The sequence below is a fragment of the Camelus bactrianus genome, chromosome 27, assembly GCF_048773025.1.
Source record: "Camelus bactrianus isolate YW-2024 breed Bactrian camel chromosome 27, ASM4877302v1, whole genome shotgun sequence".
NCBI lineage: Eukaryota > Metazoa > Chordata > Mammalia > Artiodactyla > Camelidae > Camelus > Camelus bactrianus.
The window spans coordinates 13,769,292-13,794,831 of record NC_133565.1 but is presented as its reverse complement, the minus strand read 5'-3'; the positions used below and the strand labels follow the sequence as shown (position 1 = coordinate 13,794,831).

Here is a 25,540-nt window from a genome sequence, read left to right as displayed (position 1 = left end):
TTCCTTTTGTGGTTTGGTAATTTTCCTTTGTGTTATCATGGATTTTATTTAGTTTTTGTGACTCTGTTTTTCAGATTTATGTATTTTTAAACATTAATATACAGTAAGATGGGCTTTTCTTTTTTTGGTGTACAATCCTATGAATGTTAATACTTGTATAGATTAACTTAACTGCCACTTTGATGGGGATACAGAACAGTTTTATCTCCTCCCAAATTCCCTTGTTCTTTTTTTTTTTTTTTTTTTTTTAATTGAAGTATAGTCAGTTTACAATGTTGTGTCAGTTTTGGGTGTACAGCATGATAGTTCAGTCATACATATACATACATATATTCCTTTTCATATTATTTTTCATTGTAGGTTACTACAAGATATTGAATATAGTTCCCTGTGTGATACAGTATATACTTGTCGTTTATTAGTTTATTTATAGTAGTTAGTATCTGCAAATCTCAAACTCTCAATTTATCCCTTCCCACCCCCTTCCTCTGCTGGTAACCATAAGTTCATTTTCTATGTCTGTGTGTCTGTGAGTCTGTTTCTGTTTTGTAAGTAAGTTCATTTGTGTCTTTTTTTTTTTTAAGATTCTACACATAAATGATATCATATGGTATTTTTCTTTCTCTTTCCATCTTACTTCACTTAGATTAACAATTTCTAGGTCCATCTATGTAGCTGCAAATGGCATTATTTTATTATTTGTTATGGCTGAATAGTATTCTATTGTATAAATATACCACAGCTTCTTTATCCAATCACTTGTTGATGGACATTTAGGTTGTTTCCATGTCTTGGTTATTGTAAATAGTGCTGCTATGAACACTGAGGTGCATGTATCTTTTTGAATTAAAGTTCTCTCTGGATATATGCCCAGGAGTGGGATTGCTGGATCGTATGGTAAGTCTATCTTTTTGTGTGTGCTATCTTTCATAGTCAGAATCTCTCCCCACACCTAACCCTAGAGAACCCCTGGTCTGTTCTATTTCTCCATAGTTTTGTGATTTCTAGAATGTCATATAAATAAAATCGCACAGTTTGTAACTTTTTGACACTGGCTTCTTTCACCCAGATTAACACCTTTGAGGTTCATCAATGTTGTTTCATGTATCAGTAATTCAGTCTTTCTATTGCCAGGAAGTATGCCATTGTATGAATACTTATCTACTCACCCATTGAAGGACATTTGGTTGTTTCCAGTTTTTGGTGACTATGAAAGGAGCTGGTGTAGACATTTGTGTACAATCGTAAACCTAATTTTCTACTTCTCTAGGGAAAATAGGAGTGGGATTGCTGGGTCATATTGTAAGTGTAAATACTTGAATTTATATGAACCTGCTAGACTGCTTCCACGGTGGCTGAACAACTTCATACTCCCACCAGCAACGAATGCTTCCTTACCAACATTTGGTATTGTCCGTTTAAAAAGTGAGTTGTTTCTTAATGTTGAGTTTGAGGGTTCATTCTATAATCTGGATATATGTCAGATATCTCATTTGCAAATATTATCTCAAATCTGTAGTTTGTCTTTTCATTCTTTTAATAGTACCTTTTGTAGAGTGATAGTTTTAAATTTTGGTGAACTCCAATTTACATTTTTAACATGGATAATGCTTTTGATGTCATGTTAAGAACTCTGTCTAAACCACAGGTCATGGAGATTTTCTCCTGTGTTTGCTTCTATAAAGCTTAAAGTTTTGCATTTTGCATTTAGATCTATGATCAACTTTGAATACATTTTTTTATGATGGCAAAGGTTAGATTGACGTTTATTTTTGTGTATATAAATGTCCAGTTGTTACATCATTATTTGTTCAAAAATCTACCCTTTTTTCATTGAATTACCTTTGCACATTTTCCAAAAATCATTTGGAAGAAAATATGACAAATTTACAAACATATGGAAACATATACTTCATTGACTGAAAGACAATATTATTAAGATGGCAATACTCTCCAAATTGATCTGCAGATTCATCGCAAGCCCCATCAAAATCCCAATGGGATTTTCTGCAAAAAATGACAGGCTGTCCTAAAATTCATAGGAAAATAAAAGAGACCCAAAATAGGCAAAACAATCGATAAAGAAGAACAAATTTGAGGGACTTCACAAATCCTAATTTCAAAACTTTAAATCTATAGTGACCAACATGGTAAGGAGCTGGAACAGGGGTAGGTGTGTAAATCAAGCTAATGGAATTGATAGTCCAGAAACAAACCCACAGCTTATGAGTAATTCATTTTCAACAAGGATGCCAAGACAATTAAATGGGGAGATAATAGTTTTTGTGCTGAGACAACTGGATATTCACATGCATTAGAATGAATTTGTACCCCATCTCATACCATTTAAAAAAATTAACTAAAAATGTATCAAAAAGTAGATCTGACATGTGGATGTCAGAGCTAAAACTACAAAACTCTTGGAAGGAAATATATACATAAATCTTTACCATCTTGGATTAGACAATGGTTTCTTAGATACGGTACCTAAAGCACAAGTAATGAAAGAAAAAAATAGATAAATGGACTTCATCAAATTTAAAGACCTTTGTGTTTCAAAGAACATGATCACAAAGTAAAAAGACAGCCCCATAGAATAGGAGAAAAATTTGTACATCATATATTTGATGTGTCACATACCCAGTCCTGTACACACACAAACACACACACACACACACAACTCAACAAGTTACAAACTTAAAGTGTGGGCAAAAGATTTGAATAGCCATTTCTCCCAATATACAAATATACAAAAGACGAAGAAATGATCAATAAGAAAAAGAAATGATGCTCAACATCATTAGCCATCAGGGAAATGCAAATCGAGACCACAGAAAGGAAATTAGAGGTTTCTACAGACTGGGGTATGGGGGAATGGGGAGTCACTGATAATGGGTACAGGTTTTTTTAGGGGTGATGAAAAAGTCCTGGAAATAGTGCAAATATTGTTAATACATTGAAAATAGCTGAATTGTGCATTTTAAAGGGATTTTGTGGTATGTGAGGTATATCTCATTGTTTCAGAAAATCAATTAGCCGTAATTATGTGAGTGTATTTCTGGATTCACCAGTCTATTCCATTGATCTCTGTGTCTACTACCACTTCACCGTCACTGTACTCTCTTGACTGCCATAGCTGTATAGTAGGTTTTTTAAACTAGGTAATGCGAGGGCAAGGTATAGCTCAGTGGTAAAGCACGTGCTTAGCATGCACAAGGTCCTGGGTTCAGCTCCCATTACCTCCATTAAAAATAAATAAATAAACCTAATTACCCATCCCCAAAGAAAAACACTGGATTATGTCACACACACAAACACAAACTAGGTCATGTGAAATCTTGAATTTCATTTCCTTTCAAAATTCTCTTTGGTATTCTAGTTTTTTTTTTTCCTTTCCATATAAATTTTAGAATTAGCCTGTCTATGTTTACAAATATAAAGTCTTGCTTGGGTTTTTATTGGAATGGTGTTGAATCTGGAGGCCAGTTTGGGGAAAATTGTCATATGCACTATATTGAATCTTCCAATCTATGAGCATGATATATCTCTTTATTTATTCAGGTCTTCTTTCATTTCTTTCATCAGTGCTTTGTAGTTTTCAGCATATAAATCTTAAGCATGTTTTGTTATATTTATAGAGATTTCATTTTGGGGAATGATTATACATGGTATTCTGTTAAATTTTGGTTTTTAATTGTTCATTGCTAGTATATAGAAATACAATTGATTTTTACATGTGGATCTTTTTGTCCTAAAACCATGAAAAACTAATTTATTAATTCTGGGATCTCTCTTTTAGATTAAAATTTTTTAAATATTAATTTTCACATATTTATTTCACATAAATAAGCATGCTGCCTGTAAATTGGGAGTTTTATTTCCTCTTATAAAATCTACATGCTTTTATTCCTTTTCCTTGCCTAGTTGCACTAGCTAGTACTTCCAATACAATGTTGAATAGGCATAGTGAGAGCAGATATCATTGCCTTGTTCTTGATCTTAGGAGCATGCATTCAGTCTTTTATCATTAAGTATGGTGTTAGCTGTAGCTTTTTTGTAGATATCCTTTATCAAATTAAGGAAGTTTCCCTCTATGCCTAGTTCATGAAAGTCTTTTTTAATCATAAATGTGTGCTTGAAATTATTCAGTATTTTCTGCATCAATTAATATGATCATATAGCTTTTATTCTTTAGTAAGTTAATCTGACACATTATATTGATTGATTTTCAAATATTGAACCAGCCTTGCATTCCTGGGATAAACCTCACTTAGGAATTATGCTTTGTTTAAAATATATTTCTGGATTCTATTTATGAATATTTTGTTGAGATGGTGTATGTCTATGTTTGTGAAGGATATTGCTTTTCTTTTCCTGTACTGTTGTCTGGCTTTAGCATCAGGGCAATACTGGACTCATAAATTGAATCAAGAAGTTTTTCCCCTTATTTTAATTTATGTTGTGAGGGATTATGTAGAATTGGTGTTATCTTCTCAGTAAATGGTTAGTAGAATTCACCAATGAAACCCACTGCATCTGGAGATTCCTTTTCCAAAAAATTTAATTACAAATTCAGTTTTTCCAAATGACAAAACCTGAGTTTTGGTAGTTTGTAGCTTTCAAAGATTTGGTTCATTTCATTGACGTTATCAAATTTATTTGCATAGAGTTGTTCATTGAACTCCCTTATTGTCACCTGTGGGGTATATCGTGATATCCCCTAAGTACTGATGTAGGTAATTTGTACTTTCTCTCTTCTTTTCTTTGTCAGCCTGGTTTGGGGTTAATTAATTTTATTGACCTTTTCAAAGAACCATCTTTCTGTTCATTGATTATTTTCTATTATTTTTCTGTTTTCCATTTCACTGATTTCTGCTCTTTATTATTTTTTCCTTCTGTTATCTGATTCTTCAAATACATGAAATTTTGCATTATATCCTGGACATTTTGAACATTACATTATGAGACACTGTATTTGTTTAACTCCTAAGGAGAATGTTACTATTTTAGTGACCATTGACCTGGTAAAGTTCACACTGTAAGTTCTGACCCACCTTCTGAGGGCTGTGGTTCCAAAGTTAATTCAACATTCAAAGGCTTTGCAATGCTAATTGAATCTGCTCCGCCTATATAGCCTCCACCAGACTGTCTGGGATCTGTGGTGGTCTACCTTTTAGTTTGATTCTCAAAGCTTGTGGTGTTTGCAAACTCTAGCCTCATTCCTCCGTCTGCCCACCAATGTACTTTTCAGAGTCCACAGATACCTGTTTCATGGATTCTGTACAGGAAACCATAATTCCATCAGCAGTGAGACAAGGTGAATGTGTTTTGCTCCATCTGGCCCAGATCAGGAATCTCCACTCAGTGAATTTTTCATTTCAGATATTGTCTTTTTCTAGCTCTAGATTTTTCATTTGTTTCTGCCTTTTTATGGTTTCAATGTCTCCCCTTATCATGGTTTCATTTTTCTTTAAATCCTTGAGTCTATTTATAATAGCTGTTTTAAAGTTACTGACAGCTTGTTCTAGCATCTCTGTCATTTCTTGGTCTGTTTCCATTGGCTCATTTTTCTTTGGGTTGTAGGTTGCATTTTGGTATGGGTTCCATTTTGATATAGATTACATTTCTCTGCCTTTTTTGCCTGTCCAAACTTTTTTATTGAATGCTGGACTTCAGAATATTATTCTTGAAAGTCTGGATTTCACTGTCTTTAGTTCCAGAGGGTTGCCTTTGGTTTTGACAAGCATCTCATTCCTTTGTGCATCAACTTGAACCTGTCAAAACGTGTTTGCAAACTTTGTTAAGCCTTTATCTACAGTCATCTCAGCCCTATCCTTAAGATCCTAGGGTCTCTGTTGAATTAACTCAGTCTTCAGGGAGGACACCTTGCTCTGGCTGGTCTGTACTGGGTTGTCTCCAGTCCTGTGTGATCTCTCGTGATTGAAATACCTTCAGCCACCTGAACTTGTTCTCTGTCCAACCCATCTCCCCTTTCGCAGTTTCGTCCACAGATGCAAAGGGATCCTATGCAGATTTCTGAATTTCTCTGCCAGAATCCCAACTAGTCCTATCTCTACCCCACAAATTCCAGCTTCTTCAGCCTCCCCAAACTCCAGTCTTTGTCTCCTCAGCTCAATGAGACTGCTGTTCTCTGCTGGGGTCCCCTCTCTGCACTTAGGTCCAGTAAATACCTGCAGGCAAGAGGCCAGGGAGATTATAGGTCTTGTGTTATTTGTTTAGCTTTACCGAGGGTTCACATTCCTGCACTGCCTGCTGTCCAATGTCTGCAAATAGTCATTTTATATGTTCCCCCCCAGTTTTCTTGTTTGTAGCAAGAAGGCTAGTCTACTGGCACTTGTTTATCATATTGAGAAGTGAAAGTCTGCCTATTTCTACTGGAATTATTGAATTATCTTACTGCTTTGATGTCATGTAGACGAAGCTCTAAACAGCTTTTTAAAATTACCCAGTGAAGGAGACAGTGTCAGAAGTTTAACTGGAGTAATTTTTGTGCAGTTGGATTGCATTTTAAGGTAAATTTCCAGCATATCCATATGAAAATGTCATATGAAGATCCAGTGAAGCTTTTGGTTAGAAAAATGTCCTAAGAAACTGCTCTATAATAGTATTTTCAAAGGGGATTAAGAATAAGCTTGTATTCCTTTTTTTTTTTTTTAAGTGGAGGCACTGGGGATTGAACCCAGGAACTTGTGCGTGCTAAGCACATGCTCTACCACTGAGCTATTACTCTCTTGCCTTGCATTCCTTATTGTTATTACAAAAGTAGAATATAATGGCAAGTTGAAAAAATTAAAGCATCACCCATAATCCTTATCCACATCATTTAGTAATTGTCATTATTACAATTAGTAAGCATCTTTACTTTGTATCTATCCACACAAATAGTTTTTTTTTCATTGAAGTATATTTGATTTACAATGTTGTGCTAGTTTCTGGTACGCAGCCTAGTGATTCAGTTATACCCACACACATATATATATTCTTTTTCATTATAGGTTATTACAAGATACTGAATATAGTTCCATGCTATACAGTAGGACTTTGTTGTTTGTCTATTTGATGTATCGTAGTGTGTATATGTTAATTGCAAACTCCTAATTTATCCCTCCCTCCTTCCCCCTTTGGTAACCATAAGTTTGTTTTCTATGTCTGTGAGTGTGTTTCTGTTTTTAAAATAAGTTCATTTGTCTTATTTTTTTAGATTCCACATATAAGTGATATCATGTGATATTTGGACCCAGAGAGTATCACATTAAGTGAAATAAGTCAAAAAGAGAAACACACATGTAGTTTTACATGAAAACTGACTCCCTATGGATGATGTGTGCAAACATTCTTTCTGAGATTTTCTAGCAAGATGGATCTGATGGAAGAACTGGGAGAAAGTTTGTCCACAGTGCAAAGTTGCAAGCAAGTCATTGCATGGACGTGAAGTGGGCTGTCCTTGCATCTGGGTGGTAGCTGGACGTGTGCCAAGGGTGAATGAATTGACTGAGAAGCCACTGAGGATGGAGGTTGTGCCTTCTGTGTCCCCTGGATGTGCAGCAAGGCACTGAGAAAATCAATCGTAATCATGTCAGCGCCACCCCCATGCCGACCCCCCAGGAGGCAAGATGGCAGACAGGGACACTCAGGGACCATCTGTCCCCACAGAGTCCTCTGGAGTCACTCATTTGTGATCAGTTTATACTCATTTTACTTAAATAATCACAATGAGAAGCAGATGAAATGAAAATAAAAGACACAAATTCAAGAAAGCTGTATTGCCCAGGTAACTTTTTAAAGGCAAGTTATAAGAAGACAGGATAATTGCACTAAGAAATTTTAGACAAGGGACAGCTGTTGTGATAAACTGCATTATTTAAATCTGACCTTCTTGGCAGCCAGAGCAAAAAAAAAGGGGGGGGGGTGGGGGGAGGAATAAACAGTATTATAAAGATCTTGCTATCTAGTAGTCCCACGACTTCTTACCAGAAGCCCCCGGGGGAGGATGTTTTTCTGAATTCAGATAATTTGGATTTTAGACCGGTAATAATGTGCATATATTGTGTATAAAGTAACACCCTATCAAGATCTGAGGCAGCAACCCGTTACCAAGTGCATTTATGTCTCTGCAGTATAACGTGTAAATATTTTGGCTGGTGGGAGGGAGTAGGTACTTAGGCTTATTTGTTTATTTTTGATTTATTTTAATGGAGGGACTGGGGATTGAACCTAGGACCTTGTGCATGCTAAGCACGTGCTTACCCCTGAGCTATACCTTCCTCCCCATAAGGTGCAAATATCCCCTCAAAGACTTTATCTACCCTTATATCTGATCAGGTCAGCTTTCACCACCAACTGAGTTTGCCACTAATTTACAGGAGAAGTCTCGGTTTTGAGAAATATTTAGATTTTAGAACTGTGCATAAGAAACTGGGGGCCTGTAATAGAGGCTATTAATTACTCTCCAGGGAGAGAGAAATGTTTTCCCAACTCAGAAATCGAATACGGCGTTGATCTTAAGGATATTTACTGTGCAACAAAACAGACAGGTTCACCCACGGCCGTTTTACAAGAAATGCATTGTTTCAGCAACCAGTATTGAACACCATTGGATGTGCCTGGCCTGTGGCCAGCATCTGGGGCATGGGTTGGGGAGGGTGGTGGGTGGTGAGGGGTGGGAGATGACCTCCACCCTTGGGGATGCATTGTGGTGGCTGGACGTGGGGGACTGATCCTGGGACGTGGGCAGGGCTACCTGCAGGGTGGTTGCAAGTGACGGAGTCCCAGGCTCAAGCTGGACAGAGCAGCTGGAGGGGGACCATTTCATGGTAGGAAGTGCAGAGAGAGGCACCAGCACAGTGGGCATCTTATGCCACTTGACCCTCCTCAGGGTGTGGCTTCACCCTCAGCTGCTAAAAGATGTGACATCCAGACGCAGCAACATCTGTGAGTGTCTTTTATCAGAGAGGAAACTCGTGAGTCCCCCAGGGACTCCCAGCAGACGTGCGCTCTCATCTCATTGGCAGGACAGGCAAGGGGGCTGAGGGTAGAGTGACTCCTCAGGACCGATCTCCAGGGCATCGGGTAGCAGAGGGGGGACCCGACTCAAAATTGGCCTCAAATCTGGCAAAGAGCTCCAGGTCCCTGGTGCTGGCTTCATGGCCTAGAAGGGGTGAGGGTGGGGTGTGTCCACTGAGGGGAGGGGCCCTGGCCCCCATACAGTGTGTGACAGACAGATGCAGAAAATAAGCTGGGGGTGGGGGGAACTCTGGAGGGACACCTTGAGGTCTGGGCTGCCCCTGGAGGAAGGTGGTGGCCCCTTCACCAACTTGGGGTCTTCCAGGGAGACAGCTGGGGGTGCATGCTTTTCATATTAGTTTGGGGTCTTTTTTAATGAAGGTACTGGGGATTGAACTCGTGTATACTAAGCACACGCTCTACCTCTGAGCTACACCCTCCCTACCCCCGTAAGGGATTTTAAAACGACATACTATTCCATTGTGTAGATGTTGCAATACACCAGCGTCCTCTCATCAATCCAGGATTTGAGAAGGGGAGGGATTCCGGGTGGGCGTGCACACACTGGCTCCAGGGAAGACCCTCTGCTTTCTGGTTGGGGTATTTCGGGTTGCTTTGATTTTCAGATTGGGGGAACCCTGAGCAGATATGTGGGTTCACTGCAGGAGTCCGTGGACACGGGCAAAGTTTAGGCAGAGCAGAGTGTATGGGACTTCCAGACATGCTCCTGGGGGTCACCTCTGGGTGGCAGGAGCCTGAAGTTTGGGAGCTCCACTTCACCCTGGCAGCGAAGTGGCAAGGCTGGAGGCCCTACATCAGCAATCCCCCACAACCCTCACTGCAAAGTGAGACAAGTGTAGCAAAGTTGAAGTCCAGGCCTCGGTGCTGGGCAGACTCCAGGGGGAGCCCAGTTTAAAGATCCTGCACAAGGGCCTCCCCCAGGGCGTGACAACTCTGTGTTTTCTGCTATCTCCGCAGCCCCCAACTCCCTGCCTTGCTGCGCTACTGCTTTGTGGGGTCGGATGTAAGGACGCTGAATCCTGACCAAGAGGAAGGCGGCGGGGCACACCCGTCCGGCTCACCACCCACCCTCTGCCATCACGTGCTTGCCTGCCAGGCGGAGGCCCACAATGCGGCTTTGTGTGGCAGCTGGCTCGGAGATCGGGCCGCGTGGCTGGGGCAGCCCTGGCCCGCCGGCGGTGCCAGCCCTGTGGGGCCAGAGATGCCAGGCTGGTTAGGGTGGATGCAACCAGCCCAGCCCTCCAGGGCCCCAGGCCAGGTGCTGTCCACAGATCACCTAGGCTGGCCCAGCTGCTTCTGAGGCCCCCTGGTACCCTGGGGGGACTGCATCTGAGGGCGCGCACAACCTCAGCAGAGGCCTGGCCAGCAGTCCCCCAACTAGCAGGGCCTTCAGGTTCCCTGGGTGGCACCAGGCCACTCAGCCAGGCCAACGCAGCCTGCCCCAGGGGCTCCGGACAGGGCCTGTGGTCTCAGGTAAGATGAGACAAAGAGGGCAGAGTGGTCAGTTTTATAAAGCTGAAGGCTTTAGAATATTTTTTAGAGTATTTGAAAAATGTTTTTTTCTGATTAAAAACATTCTTTTTTAAGTGAAATCATTACGGTAGGTAGAGGTTGTTTTTGTCACGATGACTTTAATGGACAAAATAAAATATTGGCAACTCCATTTTCCCCTCTTTTAAAAGAAATTGGGAGAGGGGAGGGTAGAGCTCAGTGGTAGAGTGCATGCCTGACATGCACGAGGTCCTGGGTTCTATCCCCAGTACCTTCATTAAAATAAACAAACAAATAAATATCTAATTACCTCCTCCCCCCCAAAAAAATTAAAAATAAAATAAAATAATTAAAAGTTAAAAAAAATTGACTCAGGGAGGCCCCAAACACCGACCCTGAGGCCTGTTGGAGGGCCCCAGAGCTGGCACTGGGGCAGGAGTGGAGGGTCTCCTCAGGCCCCTGGGCCCCACCCCTCTGGAGCAGGGAGAGTGTTGAATGTTGGGGTTCCTCCCTGATGACTGAATGACTGAGCAAGGCTGAGTGTGGATGTAGTGTGTGCCCAGTGGAGACAGTGCCCCGCTGCCCCCGGCCAGCCTGCAGCCTGGGTGGGGCACGTCTGGGAGCCGGGCCAGAGCTGGGACCCGGGCGTCCAGCCTGGCTCTCAGGAACACCCCTCAGTTCTTCCCTTAGAGGCTGAGGGTGGTGCTGGTGGGTTCCTCAAGGTGTCCTCTCCCCAGGTGCCTGGCTGTCCTTTTTAAGTAGAGCATCCAGGGGAGGATAGACGCTTTTAACCTGAGTAACTCGGCCTGGGTCTGTTCCCCACCCGGCAGGCACCGACTGTCCCCGGCCTGCTGGGGATGAGTCCACAGGGCCTTCATACGACCAGACCCACCACTCAAGATCTTAATGGGTATGAAGCGGGTCCCCTGTGGATTAGGCCATCTGGAGGGGGAGTCCAGAGCACAGGGTTCTCTGTCAAAAGCCTAGCAGGAAAATTGTGTTTCATTCACAGAAATATTTCAGATGGAAACACAGGGGGACATATGTTTTGGTTCCACTTTTCCAATGACACAGTAAGTATGTCAAACTTCATTGAAGAAGCAACACCCTCAGAAGTTTATTGGACTGGATGGAGTTTTTTGTTTGTTTGTTTTGTTGGGGTTTTGTGTGTGTGTGTGTGTGTGTGTGTGTGTGTGTGTGTGTGGTAGGGGTTGGAAGTGATTAGGTTTATTTATTTACTTATTTATTCATTTATTTACTTTTAATGGAAGTACTAGGGATTGAACCGAGGACGTCGTGCCCCCTGAGCTATACCCACACCCCCTGGATTGGCATTTTAAAAAAATGTAAAAAAGCCTTGCTCCCTGGGCCTGACCTGATTCTCTCAATGATTTTAAGTCATTTCAGTTCTGGGGATGATGAGGTGGGATTGGTTGCTGAGATGGACTTTTCTGGGGTCAGTGGAGAAAGGTCCCCAGCCCTGAGGGGCCCCAACACTCAGCCCCTCGAAGCCTCATAGGAAATCATCGTAGCCCCCCCAAACAGGGAGAGGTAAGTGAAGAGATGTGTCTGGGCTTGGGAAATCCATCCCCTGCTTGGGCAGGGCCCTTCTGTGTGTCCTGGAGAGGGGACAGGGGCACCGGGGGACCCAGAGTGTTGGCACGCCCTCACTGGGAGCTATAAGGCCCATCTCAGCCCCCAAGAAGTTGCAGCCCGGGAGGAGGCCCGGTGGGCAGATAAGCAGCAGCAGCCCCAGTGTGCAGGTTGCTGGGAGAGAGAGTGGGCAGAGAAAGCCCCAGAGCAGGAAAAGTCCCGGAGCAGAAAAATATGCTGAGCGTATGCCGTCTGTCCAGGCCAGGCTGGAGGATCTCTCATCTCTCCCCGACCCAGAAGGGGTCCAACCTCCAGAGAGGAGTTTCTGCATGGCGAGATTCCTTCCTCCTCCCCAGAGATGGGAGTCATGGCCCCTGTGTGGCTACGGAGTATCTGGGGGCCGAGGGAAGGGGGTGAAGCCAGCAGGGCAGAAGGGGCCGGAGGGGCCACCTCTCAGAGCCAGTGTTCTCATCTGTGCAGTGGGGACCATGGGGGCAAAAAACAAAGTCACTAGCAGAGCACTGAGGCACAGGGATCCCTGGAAGCAGTCACTGGGGTTGACACTGGGAGTGCAGGGGTGGCCCTGAGTGGCAGAAGGCTGTGGGAGGACCGGCTCTGGACTAGTCTCAGGACATCCCTGCTTGGTCCCTGGCCCAGAGGGAGGTGAGCACGCTGGTTTCTGGGACTTGTGGCTGTGGGGTCCCAGGGCTTTCACTGTCTGTCAGACCCAGCGGGGGAGCCTCTGGCACCCGCCACTGCTCCCTCTGCACACCCACTGTCAAGGCAAAGTCAGAATGCCCACAGGGCCCGGGTGGGGGCTGTCTCTTGCTCTTATGACCTCGGTGGGAGATGGGGGGTTTCTCTTGCCCTCAGGTCCTGGGAGGGAGATGAGGGTAGGGGAGGAGAAACCCTGGGGAAATAAAGGGAATTCTCCTATTGGGTGGACGGCTGTACTGGGGTCTGAGCCTCACCCCCTGGAATCTCTGACAGGACAACTGAGGCCTGGAGAGACGGAACACTGTCCCCAAAGCCACCGAAGTGTTTGCAGGATCACACTACCAGGTGGCAATTAGACCAAAACATAATCTTTAAACAGGTTCAACCTAAAATAGAGTCTTTTATCTAAAGGACACATGCTTAATTTCTCACAATATTTCTGCCATTTGGCTGGGGCAGATAGTCTTGGTTTGTTCAAGACAGTGGGGGATGTTTTTGGAGATGTTGTGCATAAAGAGACCACACCCCAGATACGACTGCAGGCAGCCGGCGCTCCTAAGCCAAGCCCGCAGGAGTCACCCTGCCTGGGAGTGCGGTTGTGCCAACAGCCTGGAGCCCCAGGGCCCACCTGGCTGGGAGAGTCGGGGTGTGACTTCACCTGGGGGGAGTGGAGGGGGCAGGTGACTTCAGGCTCCCCCAAAACTTTGCCACTCAAACCACTCTCCTCCCCAGAAATCCTCGGCAGAAGATAAAACTATTCCTGTAGGGACTGGCGACCACAGGAACACAGGGGTCTGTGAAAGACAGAGGAACATCAGTTCACACCTGGGGGTGGGTCCCAGACTTTTCTCCTAACCTATCCTATCAGTGACTGAGAGTAAGACCCAAGAGGGCCTCCTGTGAAGCCACCTGCACAAGATGCAGTTTGACCACGTGGATGTTCCGTTATGCATAAGAATGGTCGTAACCATTGCCTCTTGGGCTTGGCTCACCCTCCCTGCTGGCCCAGAACAGAGTGGGGATCTAAGCCCCTCCTCATTCCAGCCCCTGGCGCTGGTGCCAGTGGAGCCTGGTAGAGAGGGTGGCTGCTGGTAGAGGTGGGGACAACCAGGGCTGCTGGGCAGGTTGTGGGGTGTCAATGAGACAGTGGTGGACAAGGGAGGACAGGGAGGCTGAAGCCTGGAGCCACCCTGGTCCAACCAGGCGGGGGCAGAGGGGACAGGGCATCTCTGGAGACCTGCAGGAGCAGTGAGGAAGTGGGTGACGGCCCTTCTGTGCGCCTCCCCTCCCAATAGCCTTGCCTGTATTGATCTACAGGGGTAAGAAGCATTGTGCGTCCTGGGCCCTTGTGGACAGAGAATGGGATGCCATGACCAGAGGTCAGAGGTCAGGCCTGGGGGATGCTGAGTTCCGCAATCATACCCTGTCCCCCACCCCGATCCCGCACAGCTAGCGATGTCCCACAGGAGGTTGGCTTCAGGCCAGTGGTGGGTGGGATGGTGACTTCCTGGGGATGCAGGGGTGGTAGAATGACTCTGCAAACACTTCCAAAGCTGGAAGGGTTATGGGCTGGAGAGCAGGTGGACAGCACTGACAGGGACTCACACCTGGGTTCCTGCAGCAGCCCCTGTGGACAGCACGGCTGGGAAGCCTCCTGCCCAGAGGAAATGCAGTCTGCCTTCATTCACTTCTCTAGTTGGTATTTATTTACCTGGAAGCTGCTTTGACAGAAATTCAGGGCTGCACATAGCCCTCTCTAATGAGGGTGAGAGGGAACAGAAAAGGGATGAGTTTGTCCCTCCGGGCCTGCAGGGGAAGGCCAACAGCCTTTGTGTCTGTCCCTAGAGCCCTGTGCCTGCTCAAAAATGTGCTCCCAGCCTTTCTCTCAATCTTTCCTCCCAGGCACCGAGGTGCAGAGGTGTCGGGGGTCAGATCCTCGTTTTATAGACGGGGAGAGTGAGGCCGGGAATCCACACAACTGTGGCCACATGCAAACCCAGGGTGACTGAGATGCCACCCAGAGGCAACCCTGCTGGGGGCCCAGAAGTCTCTTCCTGTGCTCTGGGCACCGCCCACCTTCCGTTGTTGTCATGGTGACCAGTGGTGTTATTCCATCACTGCGGGGCTGCGTGCACCACTTTGCCCCAAGACAGTCAGTTTCTGCAGGAGAGACACTTTTCCTTCAGGTGTGTGTGTCCACTACCCCGGTCCCTCATGTCACCCTTCCTGGCATCCCCCTCCCCCCTCTCTGGGCCAGTGGCCCCCAGGCCCCTGTGATGCTGGGCCCCATTCTTCTCATGGGTCACTGACCTTGCTTGCAGGGTGCAGCCAGGCCCCCTGTACCAGGACACACACACAACCTCATTCTTGTTTTAGCTGAAGAGGACAGACCTGAATCCATGAAAACAACCCCTGTAGATGGACAGCTTGGTCACTTCCAATCTCTGTCTGCTACAAACAAATCTGCGAAGAATAACATTGAACGTGTGCCATTTTGTACATGTGAGGGCATTTGTAGGATAAACTCTTAGAAGTGACATTATAGGGAAATGAGCCCATACATTTCTGAGTTTGGTAAGTACCGTCAAATTTCTGTCCATGTTATCAGCCACTGCGTGCCTGTTATAGGCTGGGCACTGAACTCAGTATTTTATTTGGATTCTCTAATTTCATTTTGCCACAACCCTTGGATAGAGGCTATTCCTATCCTTATTTTATAGACAAAGAAACAGAGGCTCGGAGAAACTGAAATTTGCCAAGTGTGCGGAGGGGTCGGACGGGCACCTGATTGTGTTGGTCTGGGGTTCAGGCCTTCTTTTTGGGTGTACATGCCCAGGAGTCCAGGAATGGGTCCTTCTCCCACAAGCCAGTCTCTTCCTGGAACTGGCCAGGCCACATCGGGGCCTTGGCGCTTGCAGGACCTCTGCCTACGAGGCCGTCCACCTCAGACACTGTCCCCCGCCTGGCCTGCTTAGCCGGAGCACCGCCTGCTCCTAGGAGCCTCACTCTTCCCAGCTGGATAGCTGGAGACACAGAGTTAGATGTTCTCCCAAAGGCCAGAGGAGCTGCAGTGTTCTCCTTTGGAATACAGTTGTGAAGTGAGTCTAGATCCACGAGTTTGGGCTGATTGCAGGCACTGAGGTGTGATTTCCCTCCTGCGTCCACCTCTTTTCTCTGGTTCTGCCACCTCCAGGCTGAACTAAGATTTCCCTAAGAGCCAGGTCCCAGGCCGGCCTGATGCAGGGCTGTGGTCTTAAGCCTGGCTGGGGAGGATGGTGGGGACAGGTGGAGTCAGCGTGAGATGGAGAACGCAGGGCGGATGCAGAAGGCCTCGTTTCATCTGCATCACAAAGTGCTTTTGGGCAGCAGAGGAGAGCGCGCAGGGAACCCCTGCTGGATTTGCATCACAAAAGTGGGGCTCCAAGCCTCACAGTGGCTGCACCAGGCAGCTTTGTTGAGAGCTGGAGGCAACTCTCTGGCCAGTCTGGGGGCCTGTCCCCCCTCGCACAGGTCGTCCCGAGTGCCACCGCCACTCTGGCTGACAAAAGCCACATTGTGGGGCTGGCGGCAGCTGCCAGCCTCTGCTCTCTGTGCCACCACCCAGGGGCCTCCAGGCTCCGTAGTGCAAACACCAGCCTTGCTAGGGCCATGGCCACAGTCAGATCTGGAGGCCCAGGGTCTCACCTGGAGCAGGGCTGGAAGAGGGGCCTGACGTTGCCCTATGAAATGAGGTCTCCAGGTCACCTGGTGATCAACGGTGACCCTGGATTTGAAGGAGGGGAGAAAACTGCCCGGGGATGCACACCTGCTACATGGTGGGCGTCCTACTCAGGCTGGAGCATCGCAGTTTTTGATGCCCTACTCAAAACAGTCTGTTTAGCAGTGGTAGCAGGCTCAGAGAGGTTCACCAGCCAACCCAATGTCATACAGCAGCTCCTCAGCTGTGCTTCTCTCAGCTGTCCACGAGCCTCCGCCCTTTGCTTTCTGAACATCTCCTGCTCTCCCCAACTCCCCCACCCCAGGGCATCCAGCAGCCTGGGCTAGCATGTGAACTCCCCTCATGGGAGCCCCGGGGGCCCCTGGGAGCCTGCCCACATCAGGGACACCCCCAGCACATGACTCTCTGCCCTTGCAAAGATCCCTGGGGCCCTGCCATCAGCAGGTGTCATCTGCCTCCCAGAGCACCGTTCTCTGGCTGGGTGGAACTTCCCAGCCCTGAGCACACCTTGCTGGGCAGGGGCTGCCTTGCCATCATACCCGAATACCCTTCTGTCCTTGGTGGACCCTCAAACCTGGCAACCCACCCAGTCCCTGCATGCATCTCGCCTTCCCCAGAAGCTTCTCCCAGCTCCCCAGAGGCTGGCTGCCTTCTCTCTGCTCAGGGTCTCCTGTCCTGGCTCTGAGCTTCTGAGTTTTGGGACCTTCAGTACTTAGCCCAGAAGTCACACCTTAGTGCCTGCAATCAGCCCAAACTTGTGGAACTAGACTCACTTCACAACTGTGTTCCAAAGAACACTGCAGCTCCTCTGGCCTTTGGGAGAATGTCTAACTCTGTGTCTCCAGCTAACCTGAAGTGGGGAGAGTTGGGCTGAGTCGGGCTGGCCACAGACGCAAACGCACCCATGTGCCCGGAGGGGAAAGCTTGTGCCTTTGACTAAGCTGTGAGCAAGGGCAGGGAAACCACAGGGGCAGAGCATCCCTTCAGGGTAGTGAGAGCCAAGTGAGGGGTCTGCTACCGCCGGGGTCCTCATGGGGCAGGTGAGAGGCGCCTGGAACCAGGAAACAGCTGAGTGGAAAGGGGTTCCCGCAAAGCCATGGCCTGCTCCCAAGGGACACGGCCAGTCTGCAGGGACCCCAGGGGAGCCCCCCCCCGTGATTTCTACCTGGGGCTCCCCCTAGTCCAAAACTGACCAGAAGTCCAAGGAAAGTCGAGGATGCCTGTGATCCTCGGTGGCTCAGAAGAAAGGGACAGCTGGAGGAACCCATGGTGCAAGGCCAGTAATTCCCACCCACCCCAGCACCCCTCTTCCCTGCACCCTGCCATGAAAGCCTGACGCCAGCACAGCCGACTGGTGATGCCCATCAGCCAGGGAAGTCAGGGCTGAGTCCAGGCCTCAGGGGGAGGAATGGGGGCCAGAGAGGAGCAGAAGCTAGAAAGGGGGTATGCGGGGAGGCTTCAAGGAGAGGCTGCAGATCAGCTGGGCCTGCAGGGGAGAGGGCTGGCTGGCTGGGAGCAGTGGGAGGGGCCTGTTCACCCCAAGCCTCAGTGTCACAGCGCAAGGGCAGTATTTTTGGCAGCCCGTTCACTGGAACTGAGCCCTTGCTAGGGCTGCCAAGTTTAGCGTGAGCTTGGGTAGCACCATTTATCTCAGCAGGACCAAGTTGGAGCCTTGATGCATAGCTGGAGGGAGAAGGACCAGAGGACAGGCTCCCTGGAGCTCTAGGGAACCCCTGTCCTACCCGTCAGGAGGCTCTGTGGGGTAACAGCCACCTTGATCAAGCTCCCAATGAACTTGAAAATCCTTCCAACAAATAGGCCAGCAACCCTCATCACGGAAACCCTGGAACATCTCAGAGGCAGGCTGGAGACATGGAATTAGAAGCACTCCATCCTCTGCCCCTCCCCACAAGGAAAATAAACAACCCCCACCAGAGCATGCACATTGGCTAGGAATCCAATGAAACCTTCCAGAGGCACTGGGAATTTGAATGAATTCCCCAACTGACCCAAGTGGGCAAACACCCTGAATCAGACAGGAGGGCCTGTGAGAGGTGTTGGGGGTACCCAACGACACAGGATGTGCGGAACCCCTGTCCTGGGCTGTCTCTCACCATAATGGCTGGGAAGCCAGAGGGTTGCTTCCTCAGTATACCAGCGGCTGGTGGGCTTCTCACCGAGGGTATAGGTCACATGCTTCGATTTTCCCCCATTGCCCCCACCGCCCAGCTTCTAGCCCTAGTTGTAGACCTGGAGCTGTGGCCAGCATCTCGGAAGCAGAATGGCAAAACTTTAAGGATGGCAAGGGCACAGGGAGAAGGTGCTGGGCCCCACCTTGGTCTCCCCAAGACACTCCTCCAGCCCTGGGAAGGCTGACCTCCCATCATCTTTTCAAGAGAGACCCCTATGCACTGAAGTGACTGTTGACTGGGTTCTGTCACTTGCAACTCAAGCATTTCTAACTGATCAACTCAAAGCATTTCCAAACAGGGCTCCAACCTAGGTCCTGGGTTTAACTTAGTGTAGTTCATATGCCTCTCAGAGCTGGCTTCCTCCTGTGCCATGGGAAAGTGATTCCTGCATCACAGGGTGTCTCAGTCAGCTCCAGCTTCAGACTGGTGACTCAGACAACAGACATTCGTCTCTCAAAGTTCCAGAGGTTGGGAGTCCAAGATCAAGGTGCCGACAGATTCAACATCTGGGGAGCATGCTCTTCCTGGCTTGCAGACAGTTACTTTTTGCTGTGCCTTTATACGCTGATGAGAGAGAGGGGGAGAGAGAGAGAGATCTCTTGGCAGAGAGGGTATAGCTTAGTGGTAGAGGGTGTGCTTAGATTGCACAAGGTCCTGGGTTCAATCCCCAGTACCTCCATTAAAAAAAAATAATAATAAAAATAAATTGAGAGAGAGCTCTCTGTGTCTCTTCCTTGTCTTATAAGGGCACTAATCCCATCGTGAGGGGCCTCACTTTAAACCTCATTTAAATCTGATTACCTCCCATCTCCTACCACATTGGAGACCACATTGGAGGCTAGAACTCCAACATGAGATTTGAAGGGGACACAAATATTCAGTCCAAACCATGGGGCCATGGCAGGTACCAGATAAGAATGCTTGGTGTCCCCTGTGAGTGGAGGAATGTAGACTGTTGGCTAGTGATCATTGATTTCCTCCAGACCTAATCCTTTTACCTTGGAGGGCAGTTCAAGGGAAGGAAGGGGTTTTTTCTGCATTCATAAGAAGGGATGAGATGGTGACAAGGTGGGGACAAGACTACTGATGGCTGAGCACCCGAGGGCAGCCCTCGGGGTTGAGATAGCTGAGGGTGAGGTCCTGGGTTATGGCCTTGAAGCCAAACAGCTTAAAGGCAGGAACACAAACAGTACCTTTGCTGGGGCTCAAGTCCATCCCTTTAGGGCCAGATGAGGATGACAGCGGGACAAGGAGACATCCTGGTCCCTGTTGACGCCCTCACTGTCTCTGCACCAAGGTGGGCAGGCCCTATAGAAAGATTGAAGTTACGGGTCATTTGGGTGGGCCTGTGGCATTCTGGGGACAGCCATCTCAGTCTTGTTGATAAAGAAGAGATTTTTTTTTTTTCTTTTTTTGCTAGAAAAGGGTTTGAAAGCCATTGCAAAAAATAAATAAATAAATATTCAATTTTTTTTTTTGCATATTCTGTGATGGTCATCAATAAATGGTGATATTCTTAAGTGCAATAATGGTGCTGTGGCTTCTCAAGAAGAAAGTCCTTATTTCTGGAAACATCAGGGAGTGAGGTGTCAGAGGATTCAGGAGAAAAGAGATACAGAAAGATCCACGGAGGGAGAAAGAAAACGAAACATGGCAAAAACTCAACAATTGGTGAACCTGCGTAAAGGGTGTTCATGGTATTTCTCCCTCCCCACTGTCCGTCCTGAGTTGGAGGGCGTCCTGGGCAGTCTGGCCTTCCAGGTCACAGCAGCATCGAGAGAGAGCTTGCTGCTGAGGGTCTCTCCCTGAGCCGTGAGGGGAGTCTCAAGTCCGTCCATAAGTCAAACACAGAATAGGTCAAGTCCCTTAAACCCCTCAGCTCATATGTGGAGACTGGACCTCAGATCAAATCCCACCATCTTGGTTTTTGCCTCCCCAGGTTTGAAAGAGACCCCTTTTCTTTGATCGAGCACTAGGTCAGTCAGTTTTTGGTTTACAGCAGCCATGTTTATTTCAGTTACTATTCCTCCGTAACAAATAACCCTAAATGTGATAGCCTAGAGTAAGAACCATAGCCTCTGTAAGTCAATGGATGGGGGCCCGGAAGGGATGGCTTTTTCTGCTGCTCTGGTATTTGGGCCTTGGCTGGGAGGTCCAGAGGTGGGAGGACCTGAGGACCTGAGGCTGAGACCTCCCTCACTCCCATGCTGGCTTCCAGCTCAGGGCAGATGGACTTCTTCCCTGGGGAGAGGTGTACTGCAGGACAGCCGGGGGATGCCACCTTTTAGGATGAAGATCACACAGCTCCCCTTCCACTCTGCTCTGTGGCTTGAAGCGGTCTTGAGCTGCCCAGAGTCCAAGGGAGTGGTGTCAAAACCTCTGTGGCCATTTAAAAAACTGCAAAAATATTGCAACAGTATTTCACACTGCCTTGCGGTATTGCAACAATTTCTGCCTTGAGAGTGGGCTCCCCTTCAGGCTGCCTGCGCCCTGAGCTGGCCCTGAGCTGAGCTGAGGCTCGGGGGACTCTACCCTCACCCCACTATCCCTCCCAGATGGCACTGCAGGCCTCCCTGAGCAGCCCCTGCACTGCCTAGACCTCTTCATGTGTCACGGGCATGTAGTGAAGCTGCTGTAGGTAGAAATGTGTGCATCCCTGGACGGTTCAGATGAGCCTGGCTCCTTTAGCATTAGCAGCCAGTCCAGGAGTCTGGACCACAGTCTCTGAGTTGGGTCCTCTCAGTCCAGGAGTTAATGCTGCATCACGACACGTGGGGAGAGAAAGGTCTTTAAGGGGAGACTTCAAGGACACAATAGAATGTGTCCCCATCCACTGAGGACCTGTTTCCTGAGTGGCAGCTCGCCCCAACGCACTGGAGCACAGTCCAGTGACTGACCCCAGGGCTGGCCCACAGCCAGGGGGCATCCTTGCCCCCTTGGAGTGGAGCCTTTGGAGGGCCTGCCTCGTAGCGACCCACTAGACCCAACACAGACCCCTCAAAGGGACTTTGTCAGCCATTTCCAGTGGGAACTATTTCTGGGCTCTCGGGAAATGACTTCTGATGGGGGATGACAGCCTCCGGGTGGCTCTCAGGTTAGCTGGAGTGTGATTAAAACAAATTATTTTCAACTTCTGGCCTTTTCCTGGGCATAAACATCCCCCCTCCCCCGGAATATCAATAGCCCTGGTTGTACAGTTCTCCGCTTTACAGCTGAGAGAAGTTTCATACCAAGTCCCAAATCCTAGGTCAGAAAGTTCCAGTTCAAAGAGCCTCGGAGTAGAAAGACCCAACTCCTACTACCTTTGGAAAATATTGTAAATCAACTAGTTTCACTATAAAATCAGGTTTAATAGCTACTGACTATCTCAATGGACTGCCCTATGTAGGAAGCTCAAAGCCCAGAAAACCAAGTGAATATATGGATGAATCTGGAAGGTGACAACAGACCCTCGGCGCCCACACTGAAGAACTCACCTGACTGTGACTGGCCTGACCCAGACCCAATTTCTGGGATCTTATGATACCTAAGTAATCCTGGCTGGTACTCCCTTCAGCACTAACCAAAAAGAATAGTGCTTCCCCTGTATCCTGTCCATCCTTCAATTCTTCACAGAATCCTACGTGCAAACAGCCAAGAATTAAAGAGAATTTTATCCTTCATTGTTCACAGCAAATCCGCCCAATCCCATTAATGGGAATCCTCATTAGACAGGATTCCCTGGAGAGCCCAGAATGGACTAAACTGGCTCTTGTTTAATTGATCTGATTAATCCCCACTTAATTAGCTGGCTGCCCCGAGGCTGGGGATGGGGGACCATTGTGAGGCCAAAGGACTCGGGCTCTTGCTAGGTGTGGCCTTGGGGAAGTCTCTTGCCCTGAAGGGGGCTTGATTCTCTCACCTGTAGAGTGGGAAGGAATGGCACCTTCCTTGGTGGATCTCCCATGTGTGTCAACATATCAGGGGAGCTCTGCAGTGGTCCCAGAGGTTGAAACTATCATTGACCAGTGCTGGGGAGGAATCTCAGAGTCAACTCGAAAGGGTGAGATGTAGCATTGGACCCAGAGCAGCCACCAGGCAGGGGATGACAAGTTATCGATGGCAGACAACCAGGGTTTAAAGTTGGGAAAGGGGATGCACCAAAGAACAGTTTCTAGTGAGACTGGAGATCCTCCCAGATTGTCATGAAGGAGGGCGGGATCTCAAGTCAGTTGTGGTGTCTAGAAGTGGGAGCCATCTGCTCCAGCATGCTTGGAAGGAACCATCCATCATTTTAAAGTGCTTTCCTCCTACATTTGTTGCCGACCCTGTAAATATCTCTTTGGTCTTTTGAGGACTGGGTCTCAGAAGCCTTTCTGGTTTTAATCTTTCCCCCAAGTAAACATGCACCAGACGCAAAGCTGGCTTTCATCGTTTGAGATCTGATGAATTTTTTGGCACTCCAGGATTCCTGGGAGATGGAACATGAATACAGTCTTCTACCCACTTCAGCCACCCCTCTGCCATATCCTACAACAGAGGATGGCTTGTTCTCCTCTTAGGAGGTCAAGCCATCAGTGGCTGTGATGAGGGTTTTGATCAGAAGTTCCCCATCCAACCATCCAATTCTGAAATGGCTAGACTTGAGGGCTGCCAAAGTTCCGGGGTCAAAGTCTTTTTTTTTTTTTTTTTTTTTTTTTAATGGAGATACTGGGGATGGAACTCAGGACCTCATGCATGTTAAACATGTGCTCTGCCACTGAGTCTTCTTTAGAACTAATGATTCTTTATGATATTGGAAGTAAGTTGGGAGACATGTAAAACCAGGTGTGGGGAGCTCTGAGCATAAGGACTTCATGAGGTGGTCCTGGATAAACCCCAGCCACCCTCAGCCATAGCCCTTGAGCAGATGCAGGACTTACCGGCAGCAGCTGCCCTGGGATGGAGGAAGGATGATGCCCTGAGCTGGCACCCCACAGCCTGGCTGCCACCAGGGAACCAACCCTAGAGAAGAAGACTGTAGAATAAAGCACAGACCTGGTTCCACCTGGCACCAAATCCTCTCTTCATATACCTTCTTCTGTTGTTTTCTTTCATCCCCTCCACCCCTTTTCCTTTTCATCGTAGCTAAGGTAAACTAAGCTCCAGTAATAGGCAGGTCCTGGATTCTAGCAACTGAGCCAAGTGGTCAATGACAGTAGACTTTCCTTTTGTTCTCTTTGGAATGCTTGACTATTTTTTCTGTTCACTTTATTTTCTATCTCCATGTTAATTCAACATCCAACTCTTCGCCAGTTTTCTCGAGAGTCTCTCAAGTCACAGCCACAGGTTTTGTGGAAACCATGAATGTGTCACTGGATAGCTCATCTTCTGACGACATCATGGGTCTGCACCCGGTTTCCTGTGGGTAGCATGGTGCATGTGACTAGCTAAGAGCAGAAGTGTTGTGTGTCATTTCTGGGCCAAGCATTTAATTGTCACTACAAGACCTTCCAGGAGGTATGCCTTCCCTTTGGCATGGCGACTGCCAGTGTTCCAGAGACAGGCTGCTCTGTCCATCTGGGTGCCGGGGTGAGGGTGATCATGCCACAGAGCAGAGTCCCCTGCCAAACCTCAAGGTACTGCGAATTAAACATGTGGTATTTGAAGCTTTCAGAACTACTCGTTACTGTAGCATACCTTAGCTGCTCCTGACTGGCACAGAGAATGGTGACTGGGAATGGGGCATAGCTGCAACAGAAAACAGAGTATGTGGCATTGGCATAAAGGCAGACCCAGCAGGCAGTGAGAAGATTGACTGTAGAGGCTGGAGCATGGCCGGTGGTAGGATGTACGGTAAACTGTCACCTGGGATAGCTTAGAAGTTTCAGAGACTGAAGGGACTTAGGGTGTTACTCTACCATCAGACCGAGTGACTCAAAGTCTGCAATTTAGCTGAGACAGAAGCATGTGTTGAGAAGCACTGCGATGGGGGAGGGTATAGCTCAGTGGTAGAACACGTGCTTAGCATGCATGAGGTCCTGGGTTCAATCCCCAGTACCTCCATTAAAACAAATAAATAAATCTAATTACTGCCCTCTGCTCCACCCCCAGAATAAGAAAATTTTAAAATTAAATTAAAAAAGAAAAGCACTGTGAGAGTGGTTACTGACAATGAAGCCAACTGGAATTGAATATATTAGGTAAAAAGTGAGAATTTTGACGAGCTAGTAGCGCCAAAGAAACCAGGTACAAGCACTAATTGAGTCTGTGGCTGGAACTTAAGCCAACCCTTAATCTCTAACCTTCTGAGGCTGGAAGTGAGCTGGGGAAACTGCTCAGCCCCCAAGGAGGGCAGATTCCCATTGCCTGCCCCACTCCCCCAGCTCCACGCAGCCAATGAGGACGATGGTGGAGGAAGGACACCCCCCCCCCCCCCGCCAAATGGACTAAGGCCCTGCAGAAGAGTGGGCCAGTCAGGCCTTCCCAGGGAGCAGGACAGAGACTATTCACCAAACATCCACACTTGGGGATCAGGGACTGTATCTGTCCAAGAGGATTTCAGGATTGCTATGGACACTGTCTGCTGGGTATCTCCCATTCCTCCCCTTTTTGAACTCGGCGGTTTGTGGTGTTATTCTGCCCCTTTCCATCACTGTACATTGGGATTGTGTATTAGGGCTGGGGGTGGAGTCAGGGTGGTGGTGCAGACAACTGATCACTGGTCTCTAGACAAAGGAGAACCACTGGAGCCAGCCACGTGGACCACATGAAGAAACCGCAGAAGTCCTGGGTCTCCAGCTGGATGCTGGACTATCTCCCTTGG

General features: G+C 47.7%; 1 non-coding gene across 1 annotated transcript; it reads left to right on the top strand.

The window, feature by feature from the left end:
- The first annotated feature begins 10,741 nt into the window (after positions 1 to 10,741).
- On the top strand, positions 10,742 to 10,813 carry TRNAV-GAC (transfer RNA valine (anticodon GAC)). The gene has a single exon. It is a non-coding gene; the product is annotated as a tRNA-Val (tRNA).
- The last annotated feature ends 14,727 nt before the right edge of the window (positions 10,814 to 25,540 follow it).